Source organism: Uranotaenia lowii, chromosome 2 (assembly GCF_029784155.1).
Source record: "Uranotaenia lowii strain MFRU-FL chromosome 2, ASM2978415v1, whole genome shotgun sequence".
In the NCBI taxonomy this organism is placed as follows: domain Eukaryota; kingdom Metazoa; phylum Arthropoda; class Insecta; order Diptera; family Culicidae; genus Uranotaenia; species Uranotaenia lowii.
Window position 1 is genome coordinate 250,042,260 of NC_073692.1, and position 25,715 is coordinate 250,067,974.

Genomic DNA, 25,715 nt, shown 5'->3' on the forward strand with positions numbered 1-25,715 from the left:
CGTTTATTCCCATATCATGGGGTTAGTTTTTTCATTAGTTAAGTAACATTTACTATTTATTGACTTTAATTTGATGTCCATTTATTGATTAAGTATCTTCAGATGTTCCTCTTTGTATTTCTCAAAAAGTCGGACAGATCCTTATACTGTGATATGCTATTATTTCTAAGTAATTCAATTAAATCTTTTTTGTTGACCAGTATATCACAATTTGTTCTTAGTTGATTGAAGTTGATGCAGTCATATAGTATGTGATTGATGTTTTCTACGGTTCCACAAAATTCACATAGGTCGGATTAATTAGGTTCCACCTTGCCAGTCTATCCTTTGTGGCTGTATGTCCAGTTTTAATTCTGTTTATTATTATAATGTCTAGTGTGTTAAGTTCTATTTTATCAAACCATGGTTTCAGCACTGACCATACTGACTGGACACTCGATTTCGTTTTCTGGATAATTTTTCCAGAAAAAAAAAACAAAAAAAAAATCATTTTTCCAACAGTACGCAATGTCGATTCCAGAGTGCGCATCGATCGATTTGAAGAAATGCTATCCCAGTTAGGAAATGCCACCCAACTTTAAACATAAAAAACGCAATTTCTACGATAAAATCGGGCTAAACAGGACCATTTTTCCTACAGGGCATTTTTTGTCAAATTTTTCAGGTTCGCCACCTGCCGTCGGTATTGCGAACCTGCAAAAGCTGACAACAAAAAATTAGACAGAAAATGGTTGAATTTTTGTTCTAAGAGTCAAGTCAGTGTGGTCAGTGGTTTCAGGCTCACAGTTTGGGTATGGTTATAGTGAAAAATACCTTTTTCTTGTGAGATGTTGCTATAAGTGTTTTGCCATTCCTTGATAATATTCTGTTTGAATGTTATGAGAGGGTCGTCTTTTGTGATGTGGAAGTGCTCAATGGATGAGCGAGTGGTTCCTAGTTTTGCAGCATAATCTGCTCTTTCGTTGAAAATAAAGCTTTCTGGTTTTTCTGAGTTTACTGGAAACGATTCTTCTTCAATCCTTCGAACACTGTTCTCAAAACGAGGTTTTTATATGGTCTTCAATTTTCTTGTCCGATTGATTTTCTTTTCAATATTGTTTGACAAACCTTTGGATAATGTCCTAATTTATGGCAGAGTTCACAATTGTGGCTTCGTGCTGGACATTTGGAACTATTTCCATAGTGATTATTCATACCACATCGGAAACAGGAGCCACTTCTAAAACCTTTTATGTTCTTGTTCATTCCACGAATAAAATGTATGTCCTCTTGAAGATAAGTTGGAGTATTTTCAGAAAAAAATTTGGCCTACATTTTGATCGATTCAAATGCAGTAACTAGTTTAGTTACTTTAGTAAGATCTAAAATGTCTTCTTGTAGGAGTTTTTCTTTAAGTTCTGGAGGGGCAAACATCAAAACTTTATCTATAATTCTCATTTTCCTACTTTCATTCAGAGTGCTTCCGAAATTGCAATTAATGCTGTTTTAAAATAATCTTCTTTAGACGAGCTGCCTTCAGCATCGTTAAATTTCTAAAAAATAATATAAATCTTGAAGTTCAATATCGCCTTTTGCTAAAAGAATATTTCTTAACTTCATTGAATCTTTTTCTCCACTCGAAAACAAAAAAAAAACACTGAAGATTCCATAATGAAGTTCACTGTTCTACTAGGTGACTCATCAATAATAATATTTAAGAACATTACCTTGGATACGGGTTGTTGGTGAAAAATAATATACGTTGGTAACCGGTGGTTGGATATGTCTTCCACCAAAGTTGAATTGTTGGACCAGGTTTCTCTTTGAGAATCACGAATCACAGATCACGTTGTGAACTCCAGCGATTTCGGTTTCTGCGTTATGCAACGGCTTGTGCCTCGGTTTCTGCGAATTGCAGCAGCTGGTGCCTAGTTTCTGCGAAAAGCAGCGGCTTATGCCTTTCTTTTCTGCGTATAGCAGCGGCTGTTGCCTGATAACAAATATCGAAATTCGAACTAAGTTCTCTTTCTTTTTTTTAAAAATAAATTGAATTGGTTCCTACCTTTAAAGAACTCCTTCCAGAATTTCACCTTCGTCGCCAGATGTGGGAACCGAGGAATAACACCCGCTTCTTTTAAACGTATAATTATAATAATCTTTAAAAAACAATGCAGACACCGGCTTACTGTGATAATATCTAAACCATGAATACCACAGCATCGAAAGCTTTCGGCTAGTAGTTCGGCGAGGATCGTCCAAACTTTACATTTATAATATGTATGCAGACAAAATTCAAAATATGAGCGCTAATAATCATAGCTGCTTTGGCTACTAGCGACACATTTTTCTCCGTGATTGAATGTCAAGTCTCCGGTGCCATTTGCGCTGAAAGCATCCCACACCATTACATGGCCACCACCGTGCTTAACTGACGGTCACAAATTTTTCGGATCCAATTCAGTATTTGGATTACGCCATACTCCTTCATGTCCGTCAGACCCAAAAATATTAAATTAGCTTTCGTCAGTGATTATGACGTTCTGCCATAACCCTTCCGGTTCCAGGACATAATTTTGAACGTATTCCAGCCACTTTTTCTTATTTTTAGCAGATATAAACGGCTTCTTCAGAGCAACACGACTTCAGTATTTTGTCTCATGAAGTATGTTCCGTACCGTTTGAGGATTAACCTGTATGTTTTCAAAATTCTTCAGGCTGTCTGCTAGTTTCGGGGCACTGATTTTAGGTTTCTGACTGATTTCCCTGACAATGATGCGATGGTGACGATCCGTAAGCTACAGTTTGCGGCCTCTTCCTTGAGTGGTCTCCAGGGAGTTAGTCTTCTTAAAGTTCTGCAGGACATACCTAACCGACGATCGTGGCCGTTTTACAATACCTGCAATTTCGGACAAGCTTTTACCGTCATTCTTCAGGTCAGCAATCAGTTTCCGGATGTCAACGGGTATTTTTTGGTGAGGAGCAGACATTTTCTTGTTAATTTTTGTGGATTTAATTAACAGGAAAATGTCTGCTTTTCACAAAAAATACCCGTTGACATCCGGAAACACGAAAATCTACTGATTTATGCTAGAGAAAGCTCATTTTACCATATTTATCGCTCAGACCTCTGGAAATTGTCTTTGCTGAGATTCAACTCACGTTTCTGCGTTTGACAGACTGACATATAACTGTTTACTTGACTAATATTTGACAGAGGCCTCAGTGTACGGACAATTTTTTGACGTCGTTTTTGGGACTTTCTATACTAAATGAATTGGATTATTTTTAGGGTTTAATTCACAAACATTTTTTATACAGACCTACAAAAAGGACTAGTTTCTGCAGCGAATGATGTAATTGTAGTATTTTTATTGACTGAAAAAGTGCACTTTTTGATTGTTTGGATTTCAAGGTACGTGCTGTACGGACAATTTTTTGATACAGTGTATTTATTCCAGAACAAACATGTTTACCAATTTGTTCATGATCCGAATGCTAAATATAGCTAAATTGTATTGGATAAAGGAGAGAAATTGAAAAAATGTTTTAACATCAAGTCTGTATAAAGCCGTCTCCATTTATGCCAGGAAGGGTTTGGAGACAAAATTTTAGTTTTTGTAAATAAACTTTTTTTTCTTCATTTTTAACCGCCATCGTTTACACTTTACACGTTTACACTTTACGCTTAAACCAGGTCCCGGCAACGTTATACAATCCGTGTGCGGAGCACATCTCTCAGATTTAAGCTTTTCTAGAGTTAGTTTTGATTTCGTCGTATGAACCAATATAAACAAAGTTGAGTTATTGGTTGCACGCTAACTTTTGGCTACCCCTTAACGAATACTTTTGACCCGTTATTCAATAAGACTGGGAGAACTCCTTTTTCCGGATAAAGCCCCTTTACCCTTTAAGGGGTACTCAGCTTGATAACGCTTCAGCGGATGAAAATTATTCCTTATTCCAAATGCTTGCGGATGATAATTACGCCTTATTTGAAAGGCTTTCGTATGGTGGAAATTTCGGGAGCTGCTTATGGGAAATGAATCACAAAAAATTATCATGTTTCATGTGATTTATTCAATTAAAAATACTATTTAAATGATTTCGAATTATTTGAAAATTCAAATTTACCCTAAATGTTAATACGACGCGAATCGACTTCCAAACATCGGCTTATTTTTGTCTCGTTGATCCGGAACTGCGTAGCTCTGAAATAATAAGGGTGCATCATAATTTTAGAATGGAAACTATAGAGGAGAATGAGGATACTTGATCCCTGGGGATACTTGATTCCTTAGCTGTATCACCAAAGTGGAATGTCGTACTAAGATCAAATGTTCTAGAAAAATGTGCCAAATGGAACAAACCAGCAATTGTTGAAGCTCAAAAAATTTTAACAAAATAAGTTTTTTGGTTATTGAATTTTGTTTGAAAAATTTCACAAAATGTGACTTCAAGATCTTTTTTCATCATTTTAAAATGTTCCTAACATGGAAATATTATAACAAAAATATTTATTCCAATACATCAATCTTTCGAGTGAAAAATGAACTTCAAAATACAATATTTTCAAAGCGATGGAAAACTCCCAACTTTTTTCAGAAAAAGTTTTCTAAAATGTTGATTTTGGGTACAATTGATCCCTAATATATGGGTACAAATGATCCCGGTATATTCTTCTTCCCAATGGATCGTCGTCATTGCTGATTACGAGATTACTAATATTTATCCAATAGCAAAGATACCGTCACTTCAAGATAAAGAAGTGGGCTTTGCCGCGAACATAAATTCTTCTATATGGATATTCGATGTTCGCAACGCCATCTAAAGAGTTGGGGCAACAAAACTCACCCATGTTACTAAGGATACCAAAGTGTGTCTTGGGAAAACAAATCGCATTCAAAGTGATTATGGTTGGCAGTCAGTACAATAGCGACATCTACATGCTTTACAAGCTGAAGAATATTTTTGATTATTTCGTTGAGTTAATTGAAAATCTGTTAATCAATTAAATTGAAATAAGATTGTCTGGATTAAAAACTATCATTAAACTTTTTCGAAACTATCGTGGTTTGTAGAAGAAGAAAAGTATTTTATTTTAGTAAATTTTGAATAAGGCTAAAATTCATAAAATAATTGTCCGGTTGTTTCTTCGTACAAAAAAACTACCTACCCTTGGGAATGGTTGGATTTATTAAAAAAATCATCCTCTGAGAAATGATTCTCGCAGATTAAGTGGTGAGGCTTCATGCCTGGATTGCCGCTAAACTTTTTCCAGCACTCAAATGATCTGAAATGTCCGAGATCATTCCATGTAACCGAATCTTATCAATTTTGAAAATAGAACACTTACCTGCCTTTACCAGATGCACGAAAGAATGTTTTCTTAGCTATTCCGGATTTGGAAGCAAAACATCCAACAACTGCACAGTTTTTGCGGCCCATTTTGGTTGAATGACTTCTTGAAATTTATGCTACCAAAACGAATTCAAACATCGGCTACTTTGATTTTTTCAAACTTTTTTGAAGTTTACGTTATCAAAGACTCGAACTATTAGGTAGTAAAGAGGGTGTACAAGCTATTTTCGCCGCCTGTTATGATACCCCCACTCAGAAGGGAGCAGCACTGAGCGTATAGAAAGGATTTTCAATAAGTTACATGGGTGTGCCAATAGCTTATATTCATCCATCAATTATCTGAAGAAAAAGGCTAAAATAATTGATTTTCTCTTGCTTATAAAAAATTGCGCCCGTAAATATGCAATGTCATAAGGGTTGATATAAGCTATAGAATTTTTTTTTTCTGACAATTATAGATTGTGAAATGAGAACAAAAATGATCAAAATAGTCAATTAACATTCTATCTTGGGGTTTTGTTTGATTTTTTCAATGTATTAGTCTCCCCTAACTTGAAAAATATCGCATTTTTTTTACTCCCACGAAAATGCTTCTAGTTCATCTACGGGTTCAAGTACCGTTCTAATTTTAGAATGGAAACTTGAAGTTACACGCTGTCAGAAAATGTAAAAGAGTGCGAGTTGCTGAATTTTTCCAAAAAGATATGGTGAAAATAAGAAAAGGGAACCAAGTATCCCCACTCTCCCCTATAAATATTCAATTAAATACTTACATTTTTTTAGCCAAAAGTTAGCGTGTGCAAACTATCACCCAAAATAATCTTCACTTAGTGCACGCTCTTCTTTTTTAACTCAAATTTAAGTATGACCGAGGTTCAAAACGTAGTTCGATTCTATGAACTTAAAGTTAAGTACCCTTTTTCCTCCTTGCGATGGATCAAAACGGAGTTCGAACTGCGAACTCAAAATTGATCCCTTTTTTTCCTTCGGCAAGGGATCAAAGCTGAGTTCGACCTTATGAACTAAAAATTGAACTCTCTTTGTTGGACTGAAAACACTTAGCGAGTTCAGTCCGAACCGGAACAGCAACCAACGAACACGTCGCAAAATTTTGTCGCTCCGGAACAATTACCGGAAGACTATGAAGGAACTTTATAATGAAATGCATGTTCACCGTGTCAGCGTAAAATTCTGTCCGTCAATGTCATCATATGGTGAGCGGCTTGGAATGTTCGGAAACTTCCGGATGTTGTTTACTTCCCGTGGGAAGTAACATCCGAAAGTTTTCTTTGATCGGGAGTGTCAAAACTTTCCACCGCTCTGCAATTGCAATGCAATATACCGGAACAGCAACATCCGGGTACAACAAATTTTAATCATCCTTTAATTCCCTTAAAATAAGCTACCCTCGAAAAAAAAAAGGATAAATTCGAGTTCGGCTGCCGAATTTAGTATTGAATATGCCTATCAGAACTTAATTTTGCTATTGCCCAGTTAAACTCAAAGTTGAGGGATGCCACCGAAGTGCTGTTTTGAACCAAAACTACTTAATTTTGAGTTTAAAAAAAAGAGCGTGTGGCTATGTAAACGCGTCCTTATAGAAATTTGTGCTTAATGGGACTCGCCTGTAATTTACGTGAAATTTTAGTAGGTTCAACGCGGTGTGTTTGTGGAAGCTATTTTTTTTTTTTTGTTTCGATTATAGTCGTTTTAACATCTGTATGTCATTCGCGACTTATATCAACGATGAAGTTGGCGGACAAGTCATTGAAAAACTTATTCGGTACAACTGTGATCGATGTTTACTCTTGGGCTCGAACTCACGGACATCGGCTCAGAAAGCAACTGACTTGCCAACTGAGCTATATCACAAGCCCCGTGTGGAAGCTATTGAGAAAGTTTTCAGTTTTGAAATAAAATCTATGTCGTTTTTTTGCTTCATTATTAATTATGATTGAACTAAAACCAAATTTCACTATTAAAAAACTTTATTTTGAATATATTTCCTCACCTACACTACAATCAAAACATTTCATTTTCTGCTCAGCTTGGTTTGTGCTGGGGGAGGAAGATTGAATAAAAAAAGAAAAATAACTTTCAAACGTCAAATTTCTCTCATCAATCTACCGACCGACCAGTGCGAAGGATTAAAATTTAACTTTTTTATTTAGTGAATTTCAATGAAACTTTTTTGATGCTGAAAAACATACTTGTTCTGCATTAAACAATGATTTAATTAGGTTTTGTTTTGCTCTGGCAAATTCTTGCATGATCAGGCGTATTGATTCGCTCAAATTTCGTTGAAGTTTTTGAAGCGGATAAATAAAAATTGTTTGATTAATGGTTTTTCTAAAAATTGCTTAAATAACAGATTTAGAATTTGAGTTGTTCCCATGGACCGAACAACATTTCATACAAGGTACACCGGGGAAAGTGCAAACGGTTTTCACCATAGTTCAACTTTCACATGTCCTAGAAAAATATGTATATGTTCAAAAATTATCAATTATCGTTCGTTGCATCACCAAAATAGTTCTTAACAAATTCCCGTTAGTAGTGAAAAATTAAAAAATGTTGGTAAAAAGTAACGGTGCTTTTGTGAAAAAATTTCATAATTTGCACTTGCCCGGTTTAAGGGGGCAAGTGCAAACGCAATACTTTTTCCAAACTAATTCACAGATGAGTCAGTGTATCGGTCTTAAAATGAATTGAATACATGTTCCGGTACCTTTTATCAACTTTGATTAATATGTTTGCTGTTTTCTTGCAATATTGATAACTTTTTGGAACTCCATTTTTGGTGACTGTTGTTTTAAGCAAGAGACCTTCATTTACTAATGCATTAAGGAATTTTGGACATCCGCTTCAGATACAACACTTTGGATACCCCTTCTGACCATTTTAATATAATGCTGAACCCAGGCGCGGTCCTATGGGGGGGGGTGATCGGGGTGATCACCCCCCCCCAAGCGGCAAAAAACCGTTACGAAATACTCGCAAATGCTGGATTTCATATAAAAACTAAGAATTTTCCTAGTAGGTGTACTTTCGAATTTTCAAATTTTTCCACTCCGTGGGGGTGTTTGTTCAATTAAAGAGTATAATAATCGCTTAATAGCTTAAAATTGAAAAAAGTCGTCCCGCCAAACTAAAACAGCTGTAACTTGCAATTCCCTGGAACGAATTTCTCCAAATAACTTTTGTTGAGGTACCTACTTACAGCGTTGAATTAGAATTTGCTAACCATATACGCTACCGGCATAAGTTTGGGATCACCCCCTCAAAAACAAAAAAAATTGTTGGTCATATCTCAGTCATCTTATGACACATTTAAATTTTTTCATATGTTTTTGGGAAAATGTATATGTTAACCTAATATGGCTTAAACTTGGCTTATAATTGGAAAATTTCCAAAAAAAAATCGCATAATATTTCAACCTGATCAGTTCAGGGTTGGGTGGACCGAATTAAAAATTTCGAGTTGCATTTGAATCTTTTTTCATAAATGTCAAAACGCATTTTTTTTAATTTTGTGCCAAAAATTTGAAAAGTGCTTTAAACAGATAAAATAGCTACTTAAGTTATCGATCAAAAGTTTGGGCTCACTCCTCAGTATGGTGAATCCGCAAAAAGTTTGGGATCATACAAAACATGCTATTTGATTTCTTGCGTATCTCTATCATCAAACAACGTACCGCTAATCGGATAAGTTATATTTAATGCTCATGAGTTGTTTTCGCTTTTCGGATATAAAGTGAATATGTTTTTTCAGACTAATTTCGATAAAACTTCAGCTATAGTTTGATCATTTTTTTATGATGTTCACCAAATAGCCGGTATATTCAATAAATACCTCCAAACTTGTTTCAACCATAACTTTATTATCTTACGAGTTATTGCAGATCGGTTTGGCTCCATGTTTGATAGATCAACATAGCTCGATCCTTATTAGAAGTAAAAAAAGACTTGAGCTTTTAAGTGTTAAAATGCCTTTGGAGCCGTTCAGATACCACGTGGACAAAAAAAAAATGAGATTTTAACCCCCTTCTCCCTTTCAGTCCACAAGTGTGAACATTTGGCAACCTCTACCCCCCTTCCCCAGATGTCCATCTAAACAGATTCGATTTTTGTTGCCTACATGTAAGACTACATTTCCATTTCTTGGTTTATTTTTCATTGCAAGCTCCGATTTTTACAGATTGCATCTCAAAAGCCCCTTTTCCCGAATTAAAGCTATCGAAACTGTCTAGACAATTTAAATTAAAAAGATTTAAATTTCAGAAATTGTTTTTAAATAATTTATTATTTTGGAAGGTTTTTGAAAAAAATGAGCTTGTATTTGCTTCGACGTAGCCAAAATGATCGATTTTGATTTATTGATATAAATCGATTCTTCGTAATTCAAACAATATTTGGTAATTTTCCAGATATTTAGAATTTTAATATATATCAAATTGAAAATGTGTTTTCTCGAAATAAGTTTTGTTTATATAAATTATTTATTTAGCTTTCCAAGGCTTATTTACTGTGATATTTTACGTCTTTCATTAGCTTTTATGCACTTATACCGAAAGAGCCTCATACATTTTGAGCCGTTATCACAATTAAACATTTTTTATAATGATCAATAGTTTTAATAAAAAAAAATCCATTCTTAATTTAAAACTTTCAAAATTGAGTTAAATAATAAGAAATAGTTACGATAAAGTTGTTCTGAGACCAAATTATGATTAAAATAATAAAAATAATTTTCAATTAAGGGGATTTTATGGGGCTTCACACCAATTATATCGCCGATACAGTTTTTGCTCATCTACACAATAATATTTATAATTTTGAGTGGAAATCCAGCTTAATGATTTAGGTTAAAAAATCCACTCTGAATCTGGAAGATTGGTTATTTCAATTGCAATTGATTATGACTTTTCACTGAAATATTGAAATAGTATCAACTTCCATAAAATAACTCTTTATTCAATATTCTTTTATTTAAATCAAACATTATAAAAAAGTTTGAAAATATTGAGAGCATGAAGAAAACATACGAGTTTTCACTTTTTTCATAAATAACTCGTTTGCAAATTAGTTACTTTTTCTTTGGATTCAGTTCTAACAAAATTAAAAATCTATTGTGGGAGCTTTAAATTCAAGAAAAAACAAATAAAAATGAAGTTCCAAAAGCTTTATACCTTAGAATATGATTTTGATGAGCTTATTTAAGAATAAAATCTATATTTAAAAATTGAGGATTTGAAAAAGAATCAATCATAATCGATACTTTCGAACAACGATTAAGCAAAATACTTCAGAAAAATAATTTAATATTCAGTTTTTAATTCAAAGCAATTATATTAACAAAAACTTTTCTCGAATAACTGTTTTGGAATCGTTGCAAAATGAGAATCATTAAAATTTTGGTGAGGGTCTTACCATGATATGAAGATTCCTAGTAAAAATATAGTGGATAACTTGAAGTATTGTTTTTACATTTTCTTCTACGAAAATGTGTGTTTAATTTTCATTTGTGAAATGACATTTATATCGGAAAATTCTTTAAAGAATTCTTAAAGTTATAATTTTTAAATTGTCAAATGTAAAAATTACGAAAATTATCTTTTTATCAACACGCAGTGACCATATAGGATTCGCCGATTGTTTTATAAATGAATATCGAAATAAGTATATTGAGGAAATTTGTTAAAATTTTTCATTATTTATCTTTAATATTAAATTTTTTAAATAACAAACCTACAAGTATATAAACCTATAAAATACAAGTCTTATTTGCAACTGCAAATCAACCCCACGCCTCCCCTCCTCCTCCATCCTCCGCTTTGTTTCTCAAAATAAACGTTTATTCGACAAATATTTACGATCTTTCCTATTGACTGATTTTTAAAAATTTGGAAAATCACCCCCCCCCCCAAGAGCCAACTCTAGGACCGCCCCTGGCTGAACCATTTTGGTGATGAATTTTCTGAAATCACTGATGTTGCATGGCTTAAAGGTGCGTTTGCACTTGCCCCACAGTGTGGGTTGACAAGAGCGAATATTATTTTCACAACTTTCGGGGTGTAATGAAAATTTATCATAAATTTTCTTCTTTCACTTAAATATCGGTCTCAAACACTCACCTTTTAACGAAAATTCGGATTTGGATGCCCTTTTTGTAGCCAAAATATGCAAAACAAAAACACACTGTTCATGTCTAGTACGAACTTGAATTCGTGTGTGATCAAACAGTTCCGTGTTTTTAGTGAAAAATTTAAAGAAAGTTTAGTTTATCTATGTCAGATTGTTTGTTTGGGTCTAAACAACAATTTCTAGAAGAAGAAATATTTTTTACTTTTTTTGTAACAGAGAAAAGATGAAAGTTGCACTTGCCCCGGTGTACCTTAGTTCAAAGTTTTACTAACGACAGAGTTGATAGACTGGTATTGGATAATCTAGCTGGTGTATTCGATTTCCATGATTACTTTGGAATCTGCAGCAATTATCAGGTATCAGGTATCAGAATGGGAGTAGGCTTAATAGCGGCACGTTATCCAAACATACGGGAAAATTGTGCCTAGCCTTTTTTTTATCCAAGATTTCATCATTTACCTGAGGAACCTGAAAAACCTATAAAAGGAAGAAATAAATTCAATCTATTTAAGATGGCATAAAGCCTTTTTCACTAGGGATTATTAGCATTAAAGCTCTTTTCTACATTCGGTAAGGAATGATAGCATGTCTTTTAAGTTTAATTTCTTAAACTCAGATTCACTTATAGCGTAAGATCCCAGAGTACGAAAACGTAGACTGGCAAATGAGGGACAGTTACATATCATATGGAAGGGATCTTCCACATCTGATTCACAACTACCACATACTGGAGATTCAGCACGCTGAATGTTGTGCATGTGATAGTTGAGTTTACAATGACCGGAGAGTGCTCTGATCAGGATGCTGCAATGAGCTTTACTTAAAGTTAACAAGTAACTCGAAATGGTTGGAGATGGTTTTTCTAAAAATAATTTTGTTTGGCGACAAGTGTCCAACTCTTCCCAGTATCGTTTATGCTGGTTAGAGGACCAGGATTGAATTTGGTTCCTGAACCATTTTGGCGATATTGGGACAGCTGGCTCTGGTCCGTAAAATTCCTTTTCCGATCCAGCTCTAGCGAGTTCGTCGGCGCATTCGTTTCCAAAAATTCCCTTATGTCCGGGTACCCATAGAAGGTTTAATCCATTGCCTTCAGCAAGTTCTTCGATTGCTTTCCGGCATGCAATTACCAGTTTTGATCTATGTTCGGAAAATCGCTCAAGAAAAGCAATCAGGATTCGTTTCAAGCTAGAATACTTATACCTCCGAGTGCTGTGATACGCACGTGGTAAAAGTATCCGTTGAATATTTGTCAAGCATCAACACTAACTAGATAAGGTACACCGGGGCAAGTGCAAACGGTTTTCACCATAGTTCAACTTTCACATATCCTAGAAAAATATGTATATGATAAAAAATTATCAATTATCGTTCGTTGCATCACTAAAATAGTTCTTAACAAATTCCCGTTGGAAATAAAAAAATAAAAAATGTTGGTAAAAAGTAACGGTGCTTTTGTGAAAAAATTTCAAACGCAATACTTTTTCCAAACTAATTCACAGATGAGTCAGTGTTTCGGTCTTAAAATGAATTGAATACATGTTCCGGTACTTTTTATCAACTTTGATTAATATGCTGTTTTCTTGCAATATTGATAACTTTTTGGAACTCCATTTTTGGTGACTGTTGTTTTAAGCAAAAGACCTTCATTTACTAATGCATTACGGAATTTTGAACATCCGCTTCAGATACAACACTTTGGATACCCCTTCTGACCATTTTACTATAATGCTGAATCATTTTGGTGATGAATTTTCTGAAATGGCTGATGTTGCATGGCTTAAAGGTGCGTTTGCACTTACCCCCGTAGTGTCGTTTGCACTTGCCCCACAGTGTGGGTTGACAAGAGCGAATATTATTTTCACAACTTTCGGGGTGTAATGAAAATTTATCATAAATTTTCTGCTTTCACTTGAATATCGGTCTCAAACACTCACCTTATAACGAAAGTCGGATTTGAATGCCCTTTTTTTGTAGCCAAAATATGCAAAACAAAAACACACTGTTCATGTCTAGTACGAACTTGAATTCGTGTGACTTGAAGCTGACTATTTTTCATGTTTTACATGTTTTTCAATAAGCCTCATGCGAAATTAAAAAAAAAAACAGTTCGGTGGAATTTACTCATTAGGCTAAACTTAGCTTGAAAAAATAATGGAAATTGTTATTTTTGACTTTACTGTACTGTTTCATCTAGTCCAACTTTCATAATTTTGATGGATGCTTATTTTATCGCACACCTTTTATGAATATTAGTAAAATTAACGTAAATTAGAGGAGCAATTTTAAAGCATTCTGTACAAATAGACATATGGCTGAAAGCTGAAAATCTCTATAATAAAGACATTAAAAAAAAAAAGACATATGGGACAGCTTTGCGGGTTTATTCCATATGGGACAGACATGACTTGGTTTTTTCCATATATGTTGAGAACAAAGCTATAAAAGTTTTTAGTCTAAATTGAAGAACTAACTGTATTTGAACGATTTTTGAGATAAACTGAAAAATGACGAAAATGCATATGGGACAGTCTTTTTTTTTTTTTTTTATTAGTTGATCACCCAGGTGGTAAATCCTTTTTACGGATTGCATTCCAAGGCACGGCGAGCCACCGCGTCCCCCCAGTTTGCTACTCTGGGTCCATGGGTGCAATTGGACGACTCATGATACTATGTACCCCTACGCCATAAAATCCACCTGGGGCCTCTGGCCATAATTCCCATCCGGACCTAGCAACGAAGGCTTTACCCATGATGGGAGACCATACTCGCGCAATGCGCTCCACGGCAAATACTCGTTTTATTCGTACTACACCAGCAATCTCAACCACTCTTTGTCACGATTCACGACTTACGGGTTGGCAGTCCGTTAGCCGCTACTCGTGACTCGAGTCCCACATGCGGCCTCTCGTCGCAGTTCGTGACGTCATGACCCGCCCCTCCTCACGACTCAAGACCCTCTCACATTCGGTCTCTTGTCACAATTTGAGCCGTCTTCACCCGTCTCTCCTCGTGACTCAAGACCTCCTCACATACCACCTCTTGACACGACTTGAGGCGACTCTACCACCTCTCCTCGTGTCTCGAGAGCCCTCGATCGTTCCGTCTCTTGACCCAATTCGAGACGAGAACAACTCGCCTCTCCTCGGGTCTGGAGATAACCACACATATCCTTTTTCTCCATCTCGACTCTTCGAGACCCAACCTGAGGCCCATCCACTGGGCACCACATGTTACGGCACAAGGCCCCTCTGTCTGTCGTGAGTCGATCGTATCCGCGAATCGGGGCCAGGAACCTCCCCGAAAGGCAGATCGATCGAAACTCGCCAAACATTTGGTCGTCCCGCATATCGGGGTCGCGACTACCCGATACACGTTACGACCCCTCCCTCTTGCAACTGAGCACTGGTACCAGGGTGCCCAGTCACACCACGTTTTGTCACCCTCGGCACGCAGCTCGTCGCAACTGACTGTACCAAGTGTGACGTGTAGTTCTCTTGGCCGTACATCTACAGCTGGTCAATTCTGTAGACACGTTTCCACTCTGCACCACGGGGAGGTAGAACTACGTCGCAGAGCATATGGGACAGTCTAGCGAATAGCGGCAGTGTAGAGGTTTGATAGAAAACAGAGCTTCTATAGTGCTGCAGTAGGAGTTGAAGACGATCCGGACATCCCTAAGAGACACATTCTTTGAAGGTGTTTTAGTTTCGTCTGAACTGTTGCAACTTCTCCTCTCTGCCACCACACTAGACACCCATAGGCCAGAATTGGTCTTACTATTGTGGAGTAAATCCAGTGAATATGTTTGGGTTTGAGTCCCCAGTTTTTTTTCCGATTGCATTGTCCGAAGGCCATGCATGCTTTTTTGATTCTGAATTCCAGTTTAATTTGGAGTTAAGAATGACATCCAAATATTTACCTTGATCAGACACGGTGATTTCGGAACCATAAAACAGCAGAGGGCGCACCCCGCGGGTGATACGTTTTTTAGTAAATAAAACAATATTAGTTTTTAGAGGATTAACTGAAAGTTCTACATGAGAACACCGTCGTTCAACAGAGGGCAGAGCTTGTTGCATTATATAAAATAATGTGCTTATGCACAAACCTCTTACCAGCAGCAGATAATCATCTGCGAATCCATAGGTTGGTATTCCACGGTCATTGAGTTTTCTCAACAAGCCGTCTGCAACTAGGTTCCACAAAAGAGGTGATAGTACACCTCCCCGTGGGCAACCACGTGTGCTAACTTTTGTAATTGAAGTCTGTCTTAAAGACGAATGAAGATTCATGTTACTTAGTATTGCGCTAATCCAATTAGTTATAACACTAGGCACTCCATGTAGTAGTGCCGCATCCATTATTGATGTAAACGAGACATTATCAAATGCTCCTTCTATGTCTAGAAATCTACCGTTCTAAGCAAGATTGTCCCATGTGGAAAAACGTGCAAACGAGAAAAACGCGATTGAAATATCAGCTTGATTTCCAATTTTTCTCTCAAACTAAAAATTCACCGACAGTTTTTTCGCAGTGAACAGTTCAAGTTAACCATTTTACAATGTTTTCTGCCAAAAAAATTACATTTCCTACAAAAAAAAAAACAGCAAATTAGAGCCAAAAATGCTCCGTGTGACACTTTTGCGTAGAATCAGAACGCATGCCGATGCTAGTTCTACGAAAAACTGTCACACGGCTATCATTCTAAAAGCTTGCGTAGTTTATTTTTTTGCCAAAAACTCATGCTAAACCGTAATTTGAGAAATACGTTCCTCTTTGTTTATAAAAATGTATAGTTGAGTATGGATCTTGTAAGCAAGCTTGCAAAAAATCAACTCAACGAGTAAAAATCGGCTCATACGAACGTGAGTGTGAGGCGGAACAGAAAAAAATCCACCCCAGGCTGAGCGAGAGTAAAATAAAATCAAGATTCCTTTTTGAACCTTACTCACCAAGCACCGCTTACTCGCTCCGAAAAAAAATCGCTCAAGTGGTGAGTAGAGTCAAATTAGATGACTAGAAAATCTGCTCAGCACAGCACATGTGATTTTTTCTTCGGTGGTGAGTTGAGCAGACTAGCAAGGGGCCTGAGTCTGATGGGAAAAAAATCCGCAGAGTAAAAATAAAATCCGCTCTCAGGTAGGCTGATTTTAAATCCTTGAGTCGGGAAGAGTCTCTTGGTTTTGACTCGCTTGAGTATTTTTTTTGACTCGCTTGAGTATTTTTGTTTTGACTCCGATTCTTTTCGGCTAGCTTGATTTTTTTTAGATTTTGACTCAAGGTTTTTCTGGCTTGCTGGAGTCGTTTGATTTTGTCCGGCCTGAGTCGTTTTTTCTACTCGCTTGAGGCGAATGGAGTTTGGATTCTGGCTCGGCTCGTCGTTCGTGTGGAGTGCACTGGTAGAGATGATTGATTCCTTTACCTGTATTATACAGGCTGTATATACCGGGACAAGCGTCGGATGTCTGGTTTGAACCAAATTTGTTCTATTTGCGCTGTTTGCTTGCGTCGCTGATTGTAGTGCGCTATATAAATTACAAAAGAGTTTTTAATTTCTATCTGTAAATATAATTCATTTAGAAATTGTTTTGAAAAATGACGGCATAAGCCAATTAAGTTTGTAATCATACAAGAAACAATACGTTAACGCAATTATTTATTATGGTCCATTTTAAAATTTTCAAAACTACTTATCATTTTTATTGATTATTGCGAAATTGCGTTTTGAAATTCTAAAACTGTAATTCAAAATTAAGAATTCCCTTTCAAAAATTCAAAATTTGACATTTTTAATACAATTTTAATACAATTTTATTATTTATATTAAAATTTTTGAAATTCGTAACTCAGGGTTGAAAATGAGCCCTCGAAATTCACAATTCCCTAATCGAAATTCAAACTTCAATCATCTGAATTCTAAATTAAAATTCAAAATTTGAAATTCGAAATTCAAAAATCAACCTACAAAATGCAAAATTAGAAATTTCAGATAGCAGATTTCAGAAATCAAAATTATAAATCAAAAACACAACATTTGTAATTTAGCATTCAAAATTCCATATCAAAAATTTGGAATTCATAGTTTAAAATGAAAAATCTTAAATTTTAAATTCAAAATCCGATTTAAAAATCAATTTTAAAAATTTAAAATTTAAGATTGCCAATTCTAAATTCCATTCAAAATTCCAAATTCCAATTTCACAATTCAATATACAAAATACAAAACAATTCAAAATTTTAAATTTAAAGTTTAAATTTTAAGTTTAAAATTCCAAATTTTTAACTGTTAATTCGTAATGCTCAACTAAAATTTTCAAATGCAAAATTCTAGATCAAAAATTTAAAATTTACAATTCAATGACAAATTCTGAGTTATTAATTCTGTATTTCGAATGATGAATTGTGGAATTGAAATTTTGAATTACTTTCGAACACTTATTGGATATTATTCATGATCTAGAAATGCTCATGATGTTGTAGTATAGTAGTTTTTGATTTTATCACGGTCGAAAAAAAATTTCACCGTGAATATGGCAAAACCGTTGATATTTTCAGTGGTGAAAAGGTTTTGTATCAATAAATTTTGATCATAAGATGTAATGTAAGATTACTAAACACAAAGGATCGAATTCAGTTCAAATTATTCATCTCTTTAACAATTTTAAGATATTTTCTTGAAATAAAAACATGTTGAATATCAATTTTATAGTCTTCATCTAATTAAAGTGAATTATTAAGTTTTTATGGAAATTTAACCTTTGATATCTCTTATGTCAATTTTGAAAAAGAGTTCAACGAAAAATGCATAAAAAAATTAAATCTGCAAATTTCAATTTTTATTATTTTAATCTTCACACCTTTGCTTAAGTTTACCTTGTCGAAAAACATTTTGAAATTTGTATAACTTAGACTATTAAAGTGTGTTTCTCGAAATCGTTTATGGGTAGATAATCCTTTGTTTTTCATATGAATTTGAAAAAAACTAAGGTCCTGGAATGGTTTCATGAACGATTTCTTAAAAAGCGTGATAAAATCAAAACAATAACCGTGAAAAAATCGAGCGTGAATTTGGCGAGTATTGATAAAATCGAACAGTGATAAAATCAAAAAACTATAACTGTAATTATTGAATTTGGAATATGTTATTTTGAATTTTCAATGAAGAATTTCGATTTTAAATTTCGTATTTTGAAAAAAGAATTATGAATGTTAAATATAAAATTTTGAATGTTGAATTTTGAATATAACATTTTGAATGTTAAATTTAAATTATTGAATTTTGTAAGTTTTGAATTTAAGTACTTACATAAATTTGAATTTTAAATTTCTTAATTTGGATTTTGAATTTCAAATTTAAGATATTTCATTCTAAATTCTGAATTTTGAAAATAGAATTTAGAATGATTAATTTCAAATATTTTGTTTTCAATTTGTAATTTTAATTTTTGAATTATATTTATTGCATTATAATTTTGAATTTTCAATCTGGAATTTTTAATTTATAATTATGCATTTTTAGGGTTCAATTTTGAATTTTGAATTACAAATTTTGCATTTTAAATTTTGCGTTTCAATTTTTTTTCTGGAATTTTGAATTTATTATTTGAAAATTTGATCGCTGAAGTTTGAATTTTTAGTATGGAATTTGGAATTGTGAATTTTGCATTTTGAATGCTTATTTTTGACTTTTAGTTATGAATTTTAAAATTTTAATTGTCAATCATAAAATTTGTACTAAAAATATCAAATTTTGAATTTTGAAAGTGAATTCTTTATTTCGAGTTAAAGTTTTAAAATTTCAAACGCAATGATCAATAAAAATGTTAAGTAGTTTTGAAAATTTTAAAATGGACCATAATAAATAATTGCGTTAACGTATTGTTTCTTGTATGATTACAAACTTAATTGGCTTATGCCGTCGTTTTTCAAAACAATTTCTAAATGAATTATATTTACAGATAGAAATTAAAAACTCTTTTGTAATTTATATAGCGCACTACAATCAGCGACGCAAGCAAACAGCGCGAATAGAACAAATTTGGTTCAAACCAGACATCCGACGCTTGTCCCGGTATATACAGCCTGTATAATACAGGTAAAGGAATCAATCATCTCTACCAGTGCACTCCACACGAACGACGAGCCGAGCCAGAATCCAAACTCCATAAGCCTCAAGCGAGTAGAAAAAACGACTCAGGCCGGTCAAAATCAAACGACTCCAGCAAGCCAGAAAAACCTTGAGTCAAAATCTAAAAAAAATCAAGCTAGCCGAAAAGAATCGGAGTCAAAACAAAAATACTCAAGCGAGTCAAAAAAAATACTCAAGCGAGTCAAAATAAAATACTCAAGCGAGTCAAAACCAAGAGACTCTTCCCGACTCAAGGATTTAAAATCAGCCTACCTGTGAGCGGATTTTATTTTTACTCTACGGATTTTTTTCCCATCAGACTCAGGCTCCTTGGGAGTCTGATAAACTCACCACTCGGTTGAGTAGGGAGTTGATCTTGAGCAAGAGAGCCAAGAGTGGTGATTTTATTTGACTCGGCTCTGTCCGGGTTAGCTTGAGCGGATTCTCTACCCAACTCAGGCAGCATAAGGATGGAGTCAAAGAAAAACTCGACTCGCGCAAAAAAAATCAAAATTCGCAAGCTTGCTTGTAAGTAGTGCCTACCGAAAAGTGTTTAGTGAAAATTTCTCTGAATAAAACACTCAAGGCTTCTCGCTCCTCCTCTGCCCTCTGTTTTAGTGTTCTTTTCAGTGAATAACATTAAATTCAACAGTTTGAACTCATCTTAAGACAATTTTTTGATGAAATTTGCATTTTTCATAGAATTTTCTCTAGTGTGACATTCTTGCGTAGAACTATCAACATAGAGACAACCACCTTGATGAAAATTTCGTATAAGTTCAGAACAAAGTATACTTGTTTGTGTTTTTATTCGAAAGTTAACACTAAAAGAGACCGTTTCCAGCAAAAAAGTGAAAATGACCCAAAAGTCACATTGGACATTCTTGCGTAGAACGGCAGAAATGCTCCTAGAAATGATTCTTTCTGTGAAAAACTATTTTCAATATTATGTACTACGTTGTGTAGAAGAGTTAATGTTGATTTTCCTGTTTGGTATGCATGTTGTGTCGCATTAAGCGGATGTTGGACAAGACATTCTTGCCTGATATGATGATCAATTAAACGTTCGAGAGCTTTTAATAGAAATGAACTTAGATTAATAGGACGAAAGCTTTTGGCTTCGTCGTATGATGATTGTCCCCCTCTAGGGATGAATTTCACGGCTATCTGCCGCCAAAGTTTAGGAATATATCCATGAGCAAAACTGCTTATCGTTATTTTTTCTTAATATGTGTTTGAAATGATCGAAACCTTTTTGAAGCAATACTGGAAATAAACCGTCACTTCCAGGAAATTTGTATTGAGCAAAACCATCGATTGCCCATTTGATCGATTCTGTAGTAACTATTTTCCGAGCAAAATGCAAGGAATCTAGACTTCCAGAAAAGAATTCAGGCTCTATCGATGAATCTTGATCAAAACATCCTGTAAAGTGAGTATTGAATAGACAACTTAATATTTCTTCGTCGTTTGATGTATAATCACCACTGGGGGTTTTAAGGTATGAAACCTGATAATCTTTTGATTTGGCTAAGACTTTATTTAACCTACTTGCTTCGTGCAAGCCTGAAATGTTAGTGCAGTAGCTCTGCCAACTTGAGCGCTCGGCAGCTCTTGTTTCTTTCCGGTAAGCTCGGCGAGCCAACTTGAAAGCATCAAAACTTTCCGTGCGCCGTCCGTCGGTCAAGAGCGTCTGCAGTTCTTTCGTAATTTACTGAGATTTGAGTTCCACCATGGTGTACTGTTTTTGTTGAATTTAAACGTGCGTAAGGGACACGCTTCTTCATAAGAATTCAAAATAATTTCGGTGGTTTTTGCAACCACTTCATCTAACTTAATAGGAGTAGTAATTTCAGGTGTATATCCATGAAATTTAGTAGCAAGATGCTCCAAATATAGGTCCCAATTTGTTGTTCTTGGGTTTCTGAATGTATTTGTTTCTAAAAATTCACCTGAGTGCTCAAAATAGATAAACCTGTGGTCAGAAATCGATTCTTCGTTAGGCACATGCCAATTTGAAATTTCCTGAGAAATTGTTCTAGAACAAAGTGTGATGTCAATCATCTCTTCTCTGTCACACCTAACACAAGTTGGTTTATTTCCTACATTTAAAATTTCTAAATCAGTGCTGCTTAAATATTCCATTAAATTTAAACCTCTCAGATTGATTTCGACCTGAGGAGAAAATATACTTTCTGTCAGCGGGGATCAATTTTTTTTTGCTTAGACTTATCCTTTTCTTTCGATCTACACGGGCGTAAAAATTTCAGCATCAGTACGTTGATAAGGTTCCGAAAAAACATGGAATTACGGAAAAAAACGTCCAACCCAATTTTCACAACCTTAACAAAGCTCAACAATGATTGATGCCAGCTCTTTTTCTCATAAGAATTTAAAACCAAACGTTTAAAAAAATTGCCCAATTGATTGATTGCGGTGATTTAACTCCAATCACGATGCACCGACTTCAAGAAATCCATCGAGTGACTAGATATTTATCAAATAATCATCCATGTGTTGTTACTAGTATAACAGCAAGGGGTTTCAAATTGTTTAAGTCTAAAAAAAATTTTAAAATTTTAGATTAAAACTCTTTTTTTACCTCCTTATTTAAACTTGGTTTGCTCGCTATTTTCGTTTTACAATAACAAGTCACTCGCAAATCATGTACATATTGTGCAATCATTTTTTTATTAGAAGCGTCGTTGGTTGACTGACAGCATATCACGAAGTTTCCACAAACTGGTACATACCGCATTTTCCTTTGTTGGAAGTAAGTCATAAGTCGAAAGTTTGCTTTAGTGCTGGCGCTATTTGTTTTGAGTTTGTTTCCTATCTATCTCGACACACTTTACTTGATTTCATCGTTTATATTTCTACTATCTCCGAAGCCAAGCCTTTGAATTTTTCTCATAAACCATAATTTTTCTCTTCTCCAAAAACTTGTGAGACAAAACTCACGATGTTGAATTTTAAAATTGATGCATGGGGATGAATAAACCTATAGGTTTAAAATACCAAAAAAAAAATTTATGCATTTTTTTCCCACAATCTTCTAATTATTGTATCATGCGCAAGGCACTAAATTGTACCTCATATTCAGAACTGTATGTAATATAACCTTGCTTGGAACCCACCCAAGCAATCAGAATTTCCTTAAAAAGGTTTCATAGAAGCTACTTTCAAGTTCGTTAAGGTGGCTGTAGTGAATGCTACTCAGCTTCTAAGAGATTTTAAAAAAACTTCTACGAGTTTAACGATTTACACATGTTCGGATTTCGGTAAAAAAATTACCGAACTCGGTAATTTTCGTTTACTGTGTAGGTTCTTTAAAACACCTAGAAGCATCTTAACGGTACATTAGAAAGTGTCAAGCGAACGTTATTCAGGTCAATGGCAACTGGCAACAAACAACAACAACAATACCTATCGGTGCGTCAAAAATGGAAACATGTTTAGCACACATAGTGATTCACGTTGGAGAAAGTCGGGTAAGATGGACACTCTAAGGTAGAATCGCAATAGAAAACAAATATTGCTGTTTTCATCGCAGCTTTCGTGCAGATGAGGAGTTTAGCTTGTTTGCTATCGCATTAACCATTGGAATCAGTAAATTTCCTTCATCAAGACTGTTTTATAGCTAACTAAAAATGCTTGCAAATTACAATTTTGGAGAAATGGTCGGGTAAAACGGACACTGCTCAGAAAAGGTATATTTTGCGCTAGAAAGTAGCTGTTAAAGTAGATATTTTTATGAGTTAAGTATTTGAAAACGTTTCTAAACCAAAATGGAACCAATTCCATATTTTATGGGCGCTTTCTTCACCGGAGATCCTGTTTTTTTTCAGTCATTTTGACACAATTGCCAGTTTGAAGGCTTGTAACTTTTTTCAGAAGCTTCAAAATACAAAAATTTCTTCGGGGACCCCAAATGATTTCAAAAGTTCTTGAATATTGTATCTTTACTTTTTTTTATGGACGAACCCTGGAAGCCTGGACAAAAAAAAAATAATATCTATCTAAGTCTTTTAAATTATAATTAACTAGCTGACCCGGCAAACTTTGTTGAGCCTGAATTACTGAGAATTTTGAGAAGTGAATACCCTTGTGTCAGAAAAAAATCCAGAATTATAGTTCAATATAAAATAAGTTACGCTAATTTTTGTTTAGCGAACTTATTTTCTTCCGGTTACTTAAGAACGCTTAATCGATCAAGTTTTAATTTAGTTTAGCCATCATTCCTATTCAAAACCTCCTATCTGATCAAGTATTATAAAATTGCTGAAGATTGATTTGAACAGAAAATGGATCTTTTTTGCTGGAGTCGTCATAAACTGAGTTTTTTTTTCGACTTGTGTTTACCTCTATATTTAAATACATTGAAGTTTTCTTCAAGCATGATCGTCAGAATAGAAAAATTAAAAAATGAATTGGACAAAACCAGAACATTTAAAGAATAATGAAAATAAACTTTATACACTTTTTTTTCATTATTTTAAATGCATTTTTTTTCGGACTTTGTACTAAATAAGTACACTAATTGAATCTTATTGTGAATTGACAGAGCTGAGTTTTACAAATATTTAACAATTCAGGAAAAGTCACTATTCATCTCATTTTACAGCAACACTTTTTTTTTATAATGTTTGAATTGAAAATGTCTTTAAAATTTGTGTCATCATTATCTTCTTTCAATTTTCAGTTAGGCATTGGCAAATTGCACTATAAATTAGGAAATTTAAAAAAAAAATTAAACTGTCATGTTTTTGGATTACTTCTCTCTTAGCATTTGAAACCTTGAATGAAGGCAAATCTGTTTTGAGTATATGGAATAAAATTCAAAACAATCACAATTTTTTTTTAAATTTTAGTTTATGATTTAGTTTATGATGATAAGAAACTGTAATCCAAACAGTTAACAATTACTTTTACGATTACAATTTTTTTACTTTTTACGATTACAATGAAACTCATATCACCAAAAACCTTGTAATGTCAGTAAAATATGTTTAGAACATTATATATATAGCTAAAGCTTCTAGTTTTCTCGTTATTCAGCATGAAAGAAAAAAAAATACGAAAAAACATGCCTCACGAAAACTGCTGTAGTTCATATATTACACGTCCAAAAAAATATTTGCCTACAGAGAGAGAGAGAATTTCCAACCAAGAAACGCACGACACGCATCATTATTTCGTCTCTCGGCTTGGCTCTCTGCCCAAATCACCACCCACCGTACCTACTCGGAGAGCAAACAAATACGTTTTGCCGGACGTGCTGCTTGTGGTTCTGGAAGTTCAGGAATGATTTTACGTTTATAATTTTCATATTTTTGTGAAATCTCACAGCGTGAATTGTTGCACCTCACTAGAATGTAGATTAAATTTGCTTTCCAATGAATATACTTTTGATTGGTGCAAACAAAGTAAAAGCACTGAAAACCCGGGTACAGCCTGACGGTGGACCACAAAAACAGATGAAATTTAAACTTGTGAAAAAATCGCGCAAAGTATGTAGTCAACTTTGCAATATTCCAGTAAATTAAATTTTTGTTGCATCAAAAATCTAAAGACAACAAATTGTCAGAATTAGAATAAAATTTGTAATGATATTTTTACAAAAGTTCTACCACCGCTCAAACAGTTTTTACTAGCAATCTAATGAAAAGTAGGTTTTCAGACCACTTTTTTTAACTTTCAGCTTGGCTCTTTGTCCACCGTACCACTCCTAGTGCTGATTAGGGTAATGAAATCTGATGCGGGTTAGGGTTAATGGCCTGTTTGAGATGGTGAGAGCTTTTCGATCGACAATTGCTCGTGTCAAGGTCTTCTGAAGGCATATGTAGGATCAAACCGATGAAAAATTTAAAATACCTGGAGAAACTTATGTGTCCGTTTTACCCGACCTTGAGGTATCCGTCTTACCCGCCATAGAAACTTTTTTTTCAAATCATTTGTTGTTCGAGCCCTTTGACCGAAATTCGCTGATTTTCCTCTATATGGTTAAAAAGAAGCCTAATTCTTCCTTTGAAAATGGTTGACATTTTTGAAAATTTATCGAGTTATGAACTGTTTAAAGAGGAGAGAAAATAACATCAAATAA

General features: G+C 34.5%; 2 protein-coding genes across 3 annotated transcripts in view; one reads left to right on the top strand and one right to left on the bottom strand.

Moving 5' to 3' along the window:
* The window catches only part of LOC129743880 (probable serine/threonine-protein kinase DDB_G0277071), a 329,957-nt gene that overhangs the window by 153,898 nt on the left and 150,344 nt on the right, over positions 1-25,715 (bottom strand). The window lies entirely within an intron of this gene.
* Positions 1-25,715, top strand: part of LOC129743878 (remodeling and spacing factor 1-like) — a 91,680-nt gene that overhangs the window by 64,837 nt on the left and 1,128 nt on the right. The window lies entirely within an intron of this gene.